The sequence below is a fragment of the Lytechinus variegatus genome, chromosome 13 (assembly GCF_018143015.1).
Source record: "Lytechinus variegatus isolate NC3 chromosome 13, Lvar_3.0, whole genome shotgun sequence".
NCBI lineage: Eukaryota > Metazoa > Echinodermata > Echinoidea > Temnopleuroida > Toxopneustidae > Lytechinus > Lytechinus variegatus.
In genome coordinates, this window is record NC_054752.1 from 34398568 (window position 1) to 34412136 (window position 13569).

The following is a 13569-nucleotide window of genomic DNA, read 5'->3' on the forward strand; positions in this document are numbered from 1 at the left end:
TACAGATCGCGCTTCCGCCTCTGAAAAATTAAGCATAAACGGCACTCCCGTTACCACGTTTGCGATCGACGTTCTGAAACGACGTTTGACATGTTTGTTAACGCTGATTCTGTCTACGCAATGGAAGCATAAATATAACCTAAAGCTTATAGCATGATCTAAACAAATGTAACTTTAAACATCATTTACCCAACATTATCGGGGGTTTTGGTGCCAGTGGTGGGTTCAATGAGCTAGTAAACATGAAACTTCCGTATTTATATTTTACATTTACTTTTTTTTTCTTTTCAAAAGTCATATGCCTATGAAAGTGATACCCAAACTAATATAATTGAAGGTGATGTTTTATGATAGTATTATCTACAGTACCATGGTTTTTGTGCTTAGATTCACTAATAATATTGTGGAGTCACAAATGCACTTGGTCATCCTATCTTGCAGAAAGTTTACATTCACATTGACAAGACAGCTTCATCAGTCCTGTTTTCATACTTGGACAAAAATTGAAGTCATCCGTCAAACTAGTGGCGGAACCAGCACATTCAGCCTGTGCCTCTTTTTGGAAAGAATCCTGGGTGCGCCTCAAACGGTTTTTTGCAAGAAAGAAATCGAGGCTGACGGACAAACAACCTAAAACATGTATCCAGCAACCTGCTACGGTCGGGGGTGGCATAACAATTTATCTTATTTGATGGATTCTCACAAAACTTTCGTTAATTATTTTCTCTCATTAGTCTATTTTATCTTGAAAACAGATGGAGGTAATGAAGGACTTCTCTTTAGCAGTCCCCAATAACCCATGAATTATTAGCAACGCAGAAATGTAATAAATAGAAATTATCAAAAGAAGCCGTATTTCTTGTTAGAATCTTGTGATGTCTTAATATAAATCAATGCAATGGGTTCTGAACATAACCTTACTAAAAATCATTACAATATGAAAGACTAATATAAAAAATTATCTACGAATAACCTGGGGAATGGTCGCCTGAATCTTTCTGAATAACTGTTTTAGTGCTCAAAATGGGTTAAATCTTTAGAAACTTGCGTATTTAACAGTCACTCATTTGTTCCTTGCATACTGGAATTCAGGCATCATTAAAATATGACAATTTTGCTCGCTCCGTTGAAAACCCCCGCTTTTAATACAGAAACCGTCTTTTCCTAAATAGGTCCTCCAATTTCGCGCTTGCTTTTAGTTCATCGATTGGTGTCTATATTTCAAGTTCACAAGTCGGTCGTTCTTAATACGAGCCAATGGGTGGAAATTAAACTCGTGGAAATTTAAATGACGAATCAGATGGGTTAAAATCTGTCGGTTAGTGGTCCAACCAGTAAAGACTTTGATGGACTGAAAGGCACTGTAAGCGGATCAGATTTCGGTTGCAAAGTGGAAAGACGCAAAAGGGGGGAAATTGAGAGAAGTGAAAAGAAAAAGGGAAGGAGAGAGAAAGAGTAGCGAAAAATGACACTCGAATTGAGAAGTTCTGCTTTTCGAGTTTCTAATTGCCATCTTCGAGGAGTTTTCATCGGCTTATCAATACTCTACGCTACTCACTGTCAAATGCGATTATGAAACAAAATGGATATCTTAAAAGAAAATTCGAATAAATCATTCCATTTTACATGGTCATATTCACCATGTGTATTACACACGTTTATCTCCCAATTAATATTGATATCTGTTATATAGTTCATGGATATTCTATATGTATTAATTTATTTTTTCAGAGTCACCGATTCTATTCAGTTATGTGTAGATTTTAAAATTTCGGTCAAATTTGCATTTACATTAAGCAGTTTCTAACTGGAATTATAAAATCTCACGTAGGCCCGCATTGCCATCAACACGATTCTAGTTTAAATAGAGGGCGATTCCATGCCTGCCGTAAGGGACATATCAACAAAAATTTTGAGTCTCTTTGCTGATTAAAAAATTACAATTCATTTTTTGTCAATAATCAATTTAAAGTGAGTAGTTGTGTGAAAAACTGATTACCAAAAAAAAATTGATTATGTGTTAATTAAAGGTGAAAATTTTGTGTGTCGTACGGGACTCAGGAATGTCCCGTACGACACGCTTCATTTTCACCTCTAATTCACCCATGGACAACATATTTTTTGCCAGTTGTCATTTCTTTATGTGACTACCCAGTACTACTTTATTATTACCACAAAACAGATTGAAGTTCCTCGTTAGTTTAGACAGTAGGTTGAAAAATATTGCAAAAATTGCTGATTTTTTTTCCAGCATAAAATCACCCTATATACAGATGGAGTTTGAAGAGTCACGCATATCCTATTCAAATATTCATCTAAAGTTGAGTTTCAATATACTTTGGTCAATTTCAGTTACATAGTTATTAGTCGGTCATTCCTCATACTATAAAATATGTGTTTCTAAAAATAAAAAAACGCAGTAGATAAAACATATATGTTGATTCAGGATAAAAATATTTTGTGCGGTTTTTTTATTTTGAAATAACCGAACCGACAAGAGAACGCTTCCTTGAAATTTCTAAGTTCATTTTTCTACTAAATTACTTTGTGGTATATCTATTTTTAATCGAAATTGAAATAATAAAGCCACTTTATTTATATTTTCAAGAAAAAGTCGCTGATTCAAATATCACTGCTCCATCCCCATATTAATCTTATTGTTGTTCTGAAAAATAGTCTATTTCTAAAATAATCAAGATTTCGTCCTAAAATATATTCTACTTCCATGAAAAAGTAAGTAAATCCCAAAGCGACAAAAAGATGACAAGTTTATTCCCACAAAATATCCTTTACTCAGTATGAAGTTAAATCACCTACGTGAATATAATAATGGTGAGACTGCAATAACCGTACATGGGAAATATTATGAATGACAGAAATATATAATTATATACGCATGGCGATGCTGTTCAATCGCTAACCACAATAAGCTTATCACGAGTGTTAGAAACCTGAAACAATATATTTAAGTCACGTGGAAGATAAAACTTATCATTAGCTTTACATGTGGATGACACCATATTTGTCGTAAGTAATATAAGGCCAATGTATTTGATAAGCCACAGCATGGATAATTCATGTTTTTTTTTTATTTCTTTCTTCTTTTTTTGTGTGCTTCCTTTGACCCTTTTCACACACACTAACTTATTAAAGGTAAATGCTAGTTTTGGTAACGATATCAAAATGAGTTCGTACAGAATCCAATGAAATGACCACTAAAGTGTCTGTTGGTATAAATAAAACGCATGTGCCAAAGGATTCTGGAAGAAATTGTGTTATTGCTGAGAAATCAGCAAATAAGCACGGGATTCGGGTAGGGCGTCGGGCCCGACGCCCTAAGCAATAATTATACATTGTCCCACGTGCGCTTATCTGTGTTGGGGATTTTCGGTGTGAACATTTTTCAGCGTAGATTTCAAGATTTCACAAAGTCCGGTTAATGTAACTGTACCAGATCTAGATCATCGATAATATACTGGCAATTAAGCCTTGTTTTACAGGCTTTCTCATGAAATCAGTGTTTACTGCAACTACTGGCATTTCTCTTTAAACGATGTATGCATAAACGATAAGAGAATAGTGAATGTTCAGACCCGATGACCTGTTATGAAATCATCGTATAAGAACTTTCATACGCAATGGACAAATGATGTACGTCCTATCAAAACAACATTAAGATAAGAGCGCATATTATCAATACATAATATGTCGTATATCAATAGGTCATACAGTAAATCAATGCGTCGTATATCAATAAGTCATATATCTACATGTATATGTCGTATATCAACAGGTCATGTATCTATATGTCCTATATCAATAGGTCATATGTCTATATGTCCTATATCAATAATTCATATGTCTATATGTCATATATCAATAGGTCATGTATCTATATGTCGTATATCAATAGGTCATATGTCTATATGTCCTATATCAATAGGTCGTGTATCTATATATCCTATATCAATAAGTCATATGTCTATATGTCATATATCAATAGTTCATGTATATATATGTCGTATATCAATAAGTCATGTATATATTTGTCCTATATCAATAGGTCATGTATCGATGTGTCCTATATCAATAAGTCATATGTCTATATGTCATATATCAATAGGTCATGTATTTATATGTCGTATATCAATAAATCATGTATATATATGTCCTATATCAATAGGTAATGTATCTAAGACAAATATAAGCAATGGAATGGATTGTCTTCTGTGAAAATTCACGCTTTTAAATCTACGCTTTTAACACTACTATTCGTAGTGTTGCACCAAGAACTAGCCCCTCTCCCCATTCACTGAAATCCTGTTGCTAAGGAATAGAATACGGGAAGATTATTGTGCACTGTTGGGTTGATTCTTAGGAAAGAGAGTCGGAAGAGAATCTACCGTAATACCTCAGGCAATCCAGTGTGCAACGGTTAAGCAGTCATTCATTACAACCCCAGGTTAATATGACCGATTTCAAGGGAGGACCACGTGATACATTCGGATAGTTCGGCGGAGATAAAAGGGGAAAGAATGAGAGAGAGGGGGGTCAAAGATTTATATAAAGGAGAGTAGCAGGCAGAGTAAGGGAGAATGTAACAGAGAGAGAGAGAGGAGGAGACAGGAATATATACACTGTTTTAAAAAACGTGATTTTATAGAAAAAAGAAGATTTTGCAGAAAGCAATAACATAATCATTCTGTAAATTCATAAAACAGGAATTTTTCTGCAATTTAACAGAACATGTCTATTTAAAAATGGGAAAAGGGTGTTTTATTTAAGGAATTTGTAACATTCCATACACCAAATACCAATTTCCTATAAAATTACGCAATTTTGGAAGTTCACAGGTGTTCTCGAGACTCTGCTGCAGGAACTTCTTTTATCTTAAGGATAAATTTTCTAACAGTGTATAATTATGCAGCTTTAGAGCTAAGAGAGAATTTGGAATAGCCATGTGTCCATGACAGCTAACAAGACCATGTCAAAAAAGTAGGAGAGTAATCGTATTCTAACTCAGGTGCTGTTAGATAAAAACTACTTGATAAAAACCTGAACATAATTAGAATGGCCCAAAGGAACAATTTTATTTTGGGAATGATTTCATTATTTGTTTGATTATTAAATCAAACAGCTGCTGGAGATGATGAAGAGATACGATGCAGTTTAAAATATGGAAGAGAAAAATCGGTGTGTTCATTGCCCTGGGTTACCAAAGAGGTTAGCCCCGCAGGAAAAGGTCGGCTCCTTTGCCTATGCAGACGGTTAAATACGAACAGTGTTTGTTTAATAGAAATTTAACATAGCTTAGAATAGCGTAGCATCTGCACGTATACCATATATCATTAATTTGTCACATAAAATCACGTAATTGAATACACTATAGCCATAATTCACTGGTACATTGTTCTAAATCGAATACCGGTACACTGGGTTGAAAAAAAAATGAAAAATTTGTTTTCATTTTAAACACAAAATATATATAAAGAAAATAATATCAATATCTATATCAATGATAATTCGGATTAATATAGCGCTAAATTCATCGAAACGACGTCTCTTTCTACCCCGGCCTTCGGACCTTGGCGTGCTTACAGGTAGTGTATGTACCTTTTCCACCTTCTGGGGAGCATTGCGACAATATTTTCAAAACTACTTAGGGACTTCACTTCGCACTGTTTTGTCCCTGGTTGTGGAGAATGACTAGGCACAGTTGGATTCGATAAGAACCATGAGGAATTTGAACGATCAACATGATCAATGCATTCAAGATGGTAATATAACTTCAATGGGATCAGAATAAGAAATAGAGCGACCCAACGTAAAGTAAAGCTTCTATTTTTTGGCCCATAATAGTTTCCTTCAATGGAACGAATAACATTATGGCAATTCAGATAAATATTTTACCAATAGATATCACTATGGCTACTTATCGAAATATGTATGTGCTCATCACATATTGTTTTTCTTTTTAATAAAGCATGAGAGAAATTTTTAATTTAAATAAAATTGTTCTTCTGTTTTTATAATAAAAATATGTGTAAAAAAATAGGTTAAAACAGGGATAAATGTGACATATAGCAAATTAACATGAACTTGTCATTGTGCCCTATATTCATTTTCACTGCCTGCCCCAATCTCTTTCCCCTCCCCCTCCCCCTATCTCTCTTTCAGTAGGTGTCTCTAGGCAATATAAATAAGACTTCTTGATAATTCATATTAACTGGAAGATTACAAATGCCTGCGACGCCTCCGATAATCATGGCCATCATGGTCACACGTTAAAGAGTGTTAGTGTATGGTATTCTCCATAATTCCAGACACATTTTAAAAAATCTGCAGTTGAATGAAATTAGAGAGATATAGACTGATTGGTCTTGAGAAGCTGAAGGGTGAGAGAATAAGTATGATGGGATAAATAACCAAGGACCTTAAAACCCCTCTAAAGACGGCTGCTTATTTTCTTTGTCAGGCCATCTACTGCGTCTTCTACTTAGCAAACAAGGTCGAGTAAATGAAGATAGAACCTATCCACACACACACACCGTGTAGCGCGTGGCATCCGAACCCTGGGTGAAAGGCAAATTAGCAATAGCGTACATCAAGTGTTATCACTGGACTTGAAGCTATTTGCTTCTTAGAAGAACAAACATAGATCTGTTCCTTTCTCCTCGATTCGAGGTTCGAAGATTTGTTTTGAAGAATCCGGAAGCGCCCGCCAGTTTTGTTATTGATCCGATATCCAGAGGAAAGGGTCAGAGATAAAGACTTCTGTTGGGTACTGATATGGGCAAAGGTGACAAACTGAATTTACAACATGTCGAATAGTGATCCTGGCTTTATAATGATATACGTATGATTTTATAAAGTTGATTTTTCATAAAAAAAGCTAAAAGACACAGCTTTAGCTTATCCAACAAGCTTTTCCAAGCAGCCTTTGCTGCATGTGAACTTTTCCTCAAAACGTGTTTTTCCAAAGCGATATTTGGGGAAAAGATGCTCGTCACTCAACGAGATTTTTTAATCCCGTATGCTTTACGATAGAGACTGGTATCTCTTAACCCATTCAAACGTCCGCTGAATAAATGCTAAAAAGCTTATTCTCAAAGTGTATAGTGTTAGTAGCTGGACAGGTGGCGCTTTGCTAATTAGAATAAAAAAGACTACAAATTAATGACATTCAATTGAGTAGTTTGTTCGGAATTGGATGTAAATAAAGCATATTGTCTGGCACAAAGACATTCCTTTGAAGAACAATGTGATTTACTGTCATGTCAGTATGTGAGTGTGCGATTCGAATCTTAGAAAGACGATGAAGTATTACTTGCCCCCCCCCCAAAAAAAAAAAAAAACCCCACTTAGATATATTACCCACAGTATTGTATATTGCAATAAAATAAAGATATCGATAACACAAGAAAACAAAATCTTGAAAGCTAGAGAAATGACATAAGGAATCATTCCAATCTGATTTTTTTTTCAATATATGTTTAGTATACCCAGCCGCCTGAATCGATGAGATATGATCAGGTATACAAGACTATTTTGGCAGTTTAGGAAAATGTCTTTCCTTGATTGTCAGAATAAAGCATGAGTGGGGAGTATAATAATCAGCTTAACGTTGAGAAGAATGTCGTTGGTAATTTAAGCTAATCGTCTTAATACACGTTTATATCAGTGCGTAGGAGAAAAATGCATTCCAGTGTTTGTTTGGCAGTGCTGATGGATGCAAATGAATCTTGAATTCTTTACGAGAAAAATATAAACGTCACAATTTGCATGTTAATTATTTGTCAAAGGAAGATAAACATGAAAAATAGTTAACTAACGTGACTTTGTCTGCGCTGCCCCTAAGCCTTGCTGACACACACACACATACATGTAAACCCTGAGGTCACACACCTAACGCACACCCACACGTATATTCAATATACACACACTTCTTCTCATAACACTTTTTATGCTCCCTACTTAAACTAACTGAAGATTACGCATTGATTTCTACACAGTTTAATTGTACCCTCTTTTCTTCCCATTCCAAATCCACAGCAATACCAATTCAGCACTCGGCAGTTCTCTCTCTCCCTCTCTCTTCCTTCCTCTCTCCCTCTCTTTCTAAATCTCCCAATGTCTCTCCATCTCTCTTTACATATCTCTCTTTTATCCCCAATCATTTCAAAACGAGTAATTTCAATTACAGATTCTTTGTGCAGTTTCTAAACTGTTCCAACACTCTCTAATGCAATTAAATTGGCCCTGACATTTACAACTGGCATTGAAAATACATAATTTTGAATGGTTGTCTCGAAGAATAGTTAACGCCAGGGAGAGCAGTAACTCGGATAACCACGTCCATTCTCAGTTGACGATTTATTCTATGGCACTTGAAACATTCAACGGAACAATAATTTTAAGAAGTTTTGCAGTGAGACTAAAACCAAAGTACAGTTTGTGAAACTGGTACGATTGTACGACTTATACAATCATTCATTTAAAATTACTATACGCATGAGATATCAATTTATTGACAGATACATGTGGGAGGATGGCCTGCAATAATAGGTCATATTAAAACTCGTTGTGAATAGCTTATCAGTAGACCTACTTTTTCAGGCGTTGATATATATAAAAAAAAGAACTTGAATCATGATTGTCAAAATAAGACGAGGATCCATGTGAAAGAATCTTTTTAAAGCTAATACTATGTTTTTGAAAGTTTATCGTGTAATTTATATCCATTTGGTATAATACCACACTGAGGGGGGCGGGGGGGGGGGGTGGTGATGGTAGATTCTCAAATATGCTAATTGCATGTGATATATAATACAACACACCAACGCACTGGTCTGACTATCAACAGATAAGCCATACTAAATCTTTGCGAAACACCCCTCGCCTTATTTCTAGATCACGTTAATATATATATTTACCACTTTTTAATACCGTTTTTTATCATGTTGATAATTATGTTGGTCTTGTTTTGAATGTGGGATTGGATATAGAGTAACTAATGTATTGCCAAATCCTCACTTAACCTAGTAACCACCTTACGTAATCATCACTTAATGGTGCAATTATTTTTTTATCTAGATTCAACTTTGGATGGTTTCTTCACTACCCCGTGTTCCAATCCATGCAATGATTAAAAATAAAAATTTCGATCCATCAAAAGCATATACGCTGCGAGATGACTTTTGATTAATGAAATAAGAAATTTACGAAATTTGTAGCTCAGGATAAGAAATTACATTAAATCATTAAATGGGTTAATGAAATGAGAGTAATAACTTTTGAGAAACGGTTGATTTAATGGTGTCAGATTAAACCACGGCGGATGGGACTCAACTGGAAATATACAAGTGACAATACACAGTCATATAATGTACTAAATTATTTATTCTTGGAGGCCGTGGAGCAATGCAAAGGTTTGTGTTGAGGGGGGAGCCTGACCCCCGGTTCAGCAGCCCCTGTTTTTATTCTGTACACTATTCTACTTGTACATGTTTATTCACCAGAGGCCTGCTTACCTTACAAACGTTTCCTATTAATCGGTAGAACACTCTCAAAAGTTTAATCTCTTATTAGGTCTAGAGGAAAGACATGTATGTATCCTGGGAATGTTGCCTAATGCTGGATTAAAATTTAACTATTTTATAATGAGTGAAACAAAAATATGTGTTGCGGTTACATCGACGAAACCGGCTCCAGTCCGAAGCTATTACGATGATATTTTAAATGACTAACCGTTAGTCGGTTGGGATTCGATTAACATGGTGCGACGGCGACCTCTTTAGGATCTTTATCCGGGATCTTTATAGCCAATAAATGGCAGCAGGTGGACACTGCGCATACTGATTAACATCCACTTCATTATTAGATCATATCAAATAATGTCTAAGGTGGGTAATAACTGGTAGTATTGCTGCTATTTTAGTAAGAGCGACACGTTCAAGAATAGACACGAACTCTTGAAAAAAATGAAGTTCTAACAGCTGATAGTGGGATTACCATCGCTAATAAATAACTCAAAAGCATTTACTTGCATGTAAAATAAGGCGTTTAAAATTGAGTCTTACGCTCTCCGTTTGAAAATGGTAGCCATGACAGTCGTTGTGGTGACAGTTTGGTTGTTGATAGATGACATGATAGATAGATAGATAGATAGATAGAAGTTATTGAACCATATGATCAGCTTCAGATAATTAAAAGAAAACAAAAGTGAAACATGCGATTCACTGTGTGAATGTTTGGATGTTTGAGGAAGTGTGTGTGTGTATTAATTTTGTATAGAATAAGCGAGTGTGTGAGGGTGGAAGTGTGCGTGGGTGTACATAAGGGTGCATGTGAGGGTGCGTGGGTGTGTGTGTGTGTGTGTGTGGCGACAGATAGAGAGTTTACTATTACAATAAATGTAGAAATTTTAGAGATTAAGACAGTGACGTGGAATGGGGACATAAGGACATGGGCGATGAAGAAGGAAATAAGACAATGCGGAATGGAACTTACGTTTGTCATTCGGCTACCTGACTGAATTTTACTTTTCCCTTCGAATTATATGAAACTTAAATGCAACCATTACCATTATGTCAAAATTACGTGGTTTCATGCAATATTTTTATTTTCTCTTCTTTTATCTTACACCTAGGGAAACGTCAACTTGAACATTTTATCATGACAACAAATGGGAAGGCTTGTTCTAGACGTTGATATCAGCGTCTATCAATCATTTTGGATAATAAGGAGAATCTGAAATAATTAAAAGCAATATGCATCATGATTAAAGATTTTAAGAGAAGCACTTGACATAGCAATTTGTATTTTCATTATTTTATGCTGTAACATTTTAATTTCATAAATGCATATGTGTGTGATGGAACGCTTAATCTTGACTTAGAAATGTAATGTTAGAACGTCACTCAGGTACCTGTTAGGCTAGTCAATGCCAATGCCACGTGACTATTTCTGATGGAAACACACATCGACGAAATTCACATTCACCGCTGATGCGAAGGTACAGTGCATTTATTTTCTATCGATTGCTTTATTATGATTCGGTAGCAAAATTATTGTGATTGAAAATTGAATAAGCTCAAAATCTTTAGGTGTTTTCCTCGTTGCCGTTAGCTTAGATATCATAAAAAACATAAAGGCAAAAAGGTTCATATTTTTTTTACTCAATGGACAAATGTAATCTCTTATAAGAATTGCATTTCACAACTTTCTTTTACAGATCACGTTAGCTTTAACCCAATTCACACGCTTTAATTGAAAAAACTTTTTTTTTTCATATAATTTATATATCTATTTATTTACTTACTTGCTTTGGGTTTTTAGGGGGAGTCGTTGCATGTTTTCTTATTATAATAATATTGATTGTTTACCAAGGTTTGCCACCTAATCAAAATGAACTGTTCTAAAAGCGAGCCAGGTCTTTCAAAACATAAGGTTATTATTACCAATCTCCATTTCATAAGTCAACCTCCTGACAAGGAGGCAGAAGTACACATTTTTTGGATATTTGGTATGACTTGGCAGGGAATCGAACCCACGACCTTCATGAGGCGGGTGCTCAACCACGGAGCCACAAATTCCGGTTAACGTATTTTGGCGTGATTTCCTGACGACCTTTTCTTTTCGCTTGTGAGTTTGGGGGGCGTTCTCATATAATCTGTAGTGCACCATTTTGTATTTCAGAATTCATTTGAGTATGGTTATAGAATATTTAAACGAAATTTTAGCCAATTGGCGGTCGAAATCATCATTTAAAACAATTCGTAAGAAAATGTTAAAAATAGGGTCATTGTTTGATAAAAACACACTGTAATTCAATGTAATGTATCTAAGAATTCCAATGTTCTCCACTCCACAATCTGGCAACATTAAACTAGTCTGAAGTCTCAATTTGATTGCAAAATAGATATTTGAAAATCGATAACAATTAAAATGGGTTGAAAATCATTGGCTGTAGGCTACAATTCATTTTTTGCATCTCAAAATGATTGATGTTGTCGAAAAAAAAATTGATATGAAATGACATTAATTTCATCAGTCTGTTTACATTCTACTCATGTATATTCAGTGCTAGTTATTACAACGTGTGAGAGAAGTCGAGGTCAAAGTTGAGAAACAAATATTGGTAAAGGTAGAAATTCGCCTTTAAAAGCTGTCAAATGATCCTACAAGTGAGATGCATGTGTTCTTTCTTTCTCCCCCTCTCTCTCCCCCTCTCTCCGTCTTTCTCCCTTTCTCTCACGCTGCCCAATGGCCCTCTATTGTATGCAGCCTGATCATTTTCCTAAGCAAATGTACACTCTAGAATGAAATAAAGCCGAAGCACGCACTTCACATAAGCCATCCCCAAATGTCAAAGTACTCTACTAACCAAATAATGTATCAATGAAATGAATGTGTGACAGAGCTCTTCACACGGAGACGAGGTTGCGAGTCACGCGTAAAAGAAAAGAAGTATTGAGTCATGTTCCGACAATGATGCCCTATTTTTTCCATTCGGAAATTAAAAAATTACTTGTCTTGAATTACTTTTACGTTGGCCATGGCACGTTGTAATTAGATTTTCAAGTGACATTTTATACAAAATTAAACATGTTATGAGTAAGAATACACAATTATTCTGTTTGTACATTTATGTATATTTGGATAATTGATCTGGGAGCGTTAAAGCTTACACCAAGTTTTGAATTTAATGTAGTATCAATTCGATTCTAATATATTTGAATGCATAAAGAATCAAGTAGTATGATTTGATTATTTATATTCATATTCATTTCCGCTAAAAGCACTATTTACTGGAATCAAAGTAAAATGTGTCCACCTGGCCTACAATGCTTACATATGGATTATCTATCTGTATATATTATTAGCTCATGAAAAGTTAAAGTTTTAGCACAAATCAAATGTGCGAAACTTTATCATTGAATTTCCTTTTTTTATCAATCAGAAAAAGTTACATGATCTGGATCAATGAAAATATCCAGATTAATGAAAACTTTTCCAAGTATCTTAAAATTTTAAAGCAAAAATTAATCAACTTGGTATCGATCGCATAATGTTTTACCCCAAATTTGAGAGAACAATATTTTCAAAACATTAAGTATCCAAACTAAGCTTACCTTCTTAGATATATTTTGATAGCTTGGATGACCCCTTGAAACTGGCAAGGCCAGTTCGTACCTTTTTTTTTACTAGTGCCACTTATAACATGTGTAATGATTTATAAGTTAACATTGTAACAAGCTTATTTCCATCAGCGAACGCATATGAGGCAATACAGTTAAGAACGATAAGGAATTTATTAATGGGTAATGCTACTGATGTCATTCGACTTTGACAAAATGTATAGCTACCGTAATATCACGATATGAACTTTGATTTCACAAAGGGTGCGAAAACTGATTCGAAAGTGTTGGGGGCGACCATGAAAAGTTCACAATCTGGTGGTGAGTTTTACGTTTTCCTCACATTTTCAAAATATAGGGAGAAAAATCCTCGCCCATCCCCCCCACCTCCTATTTGAACGGTAGGTGATAGTAGGCGCTCTCTTGTAAG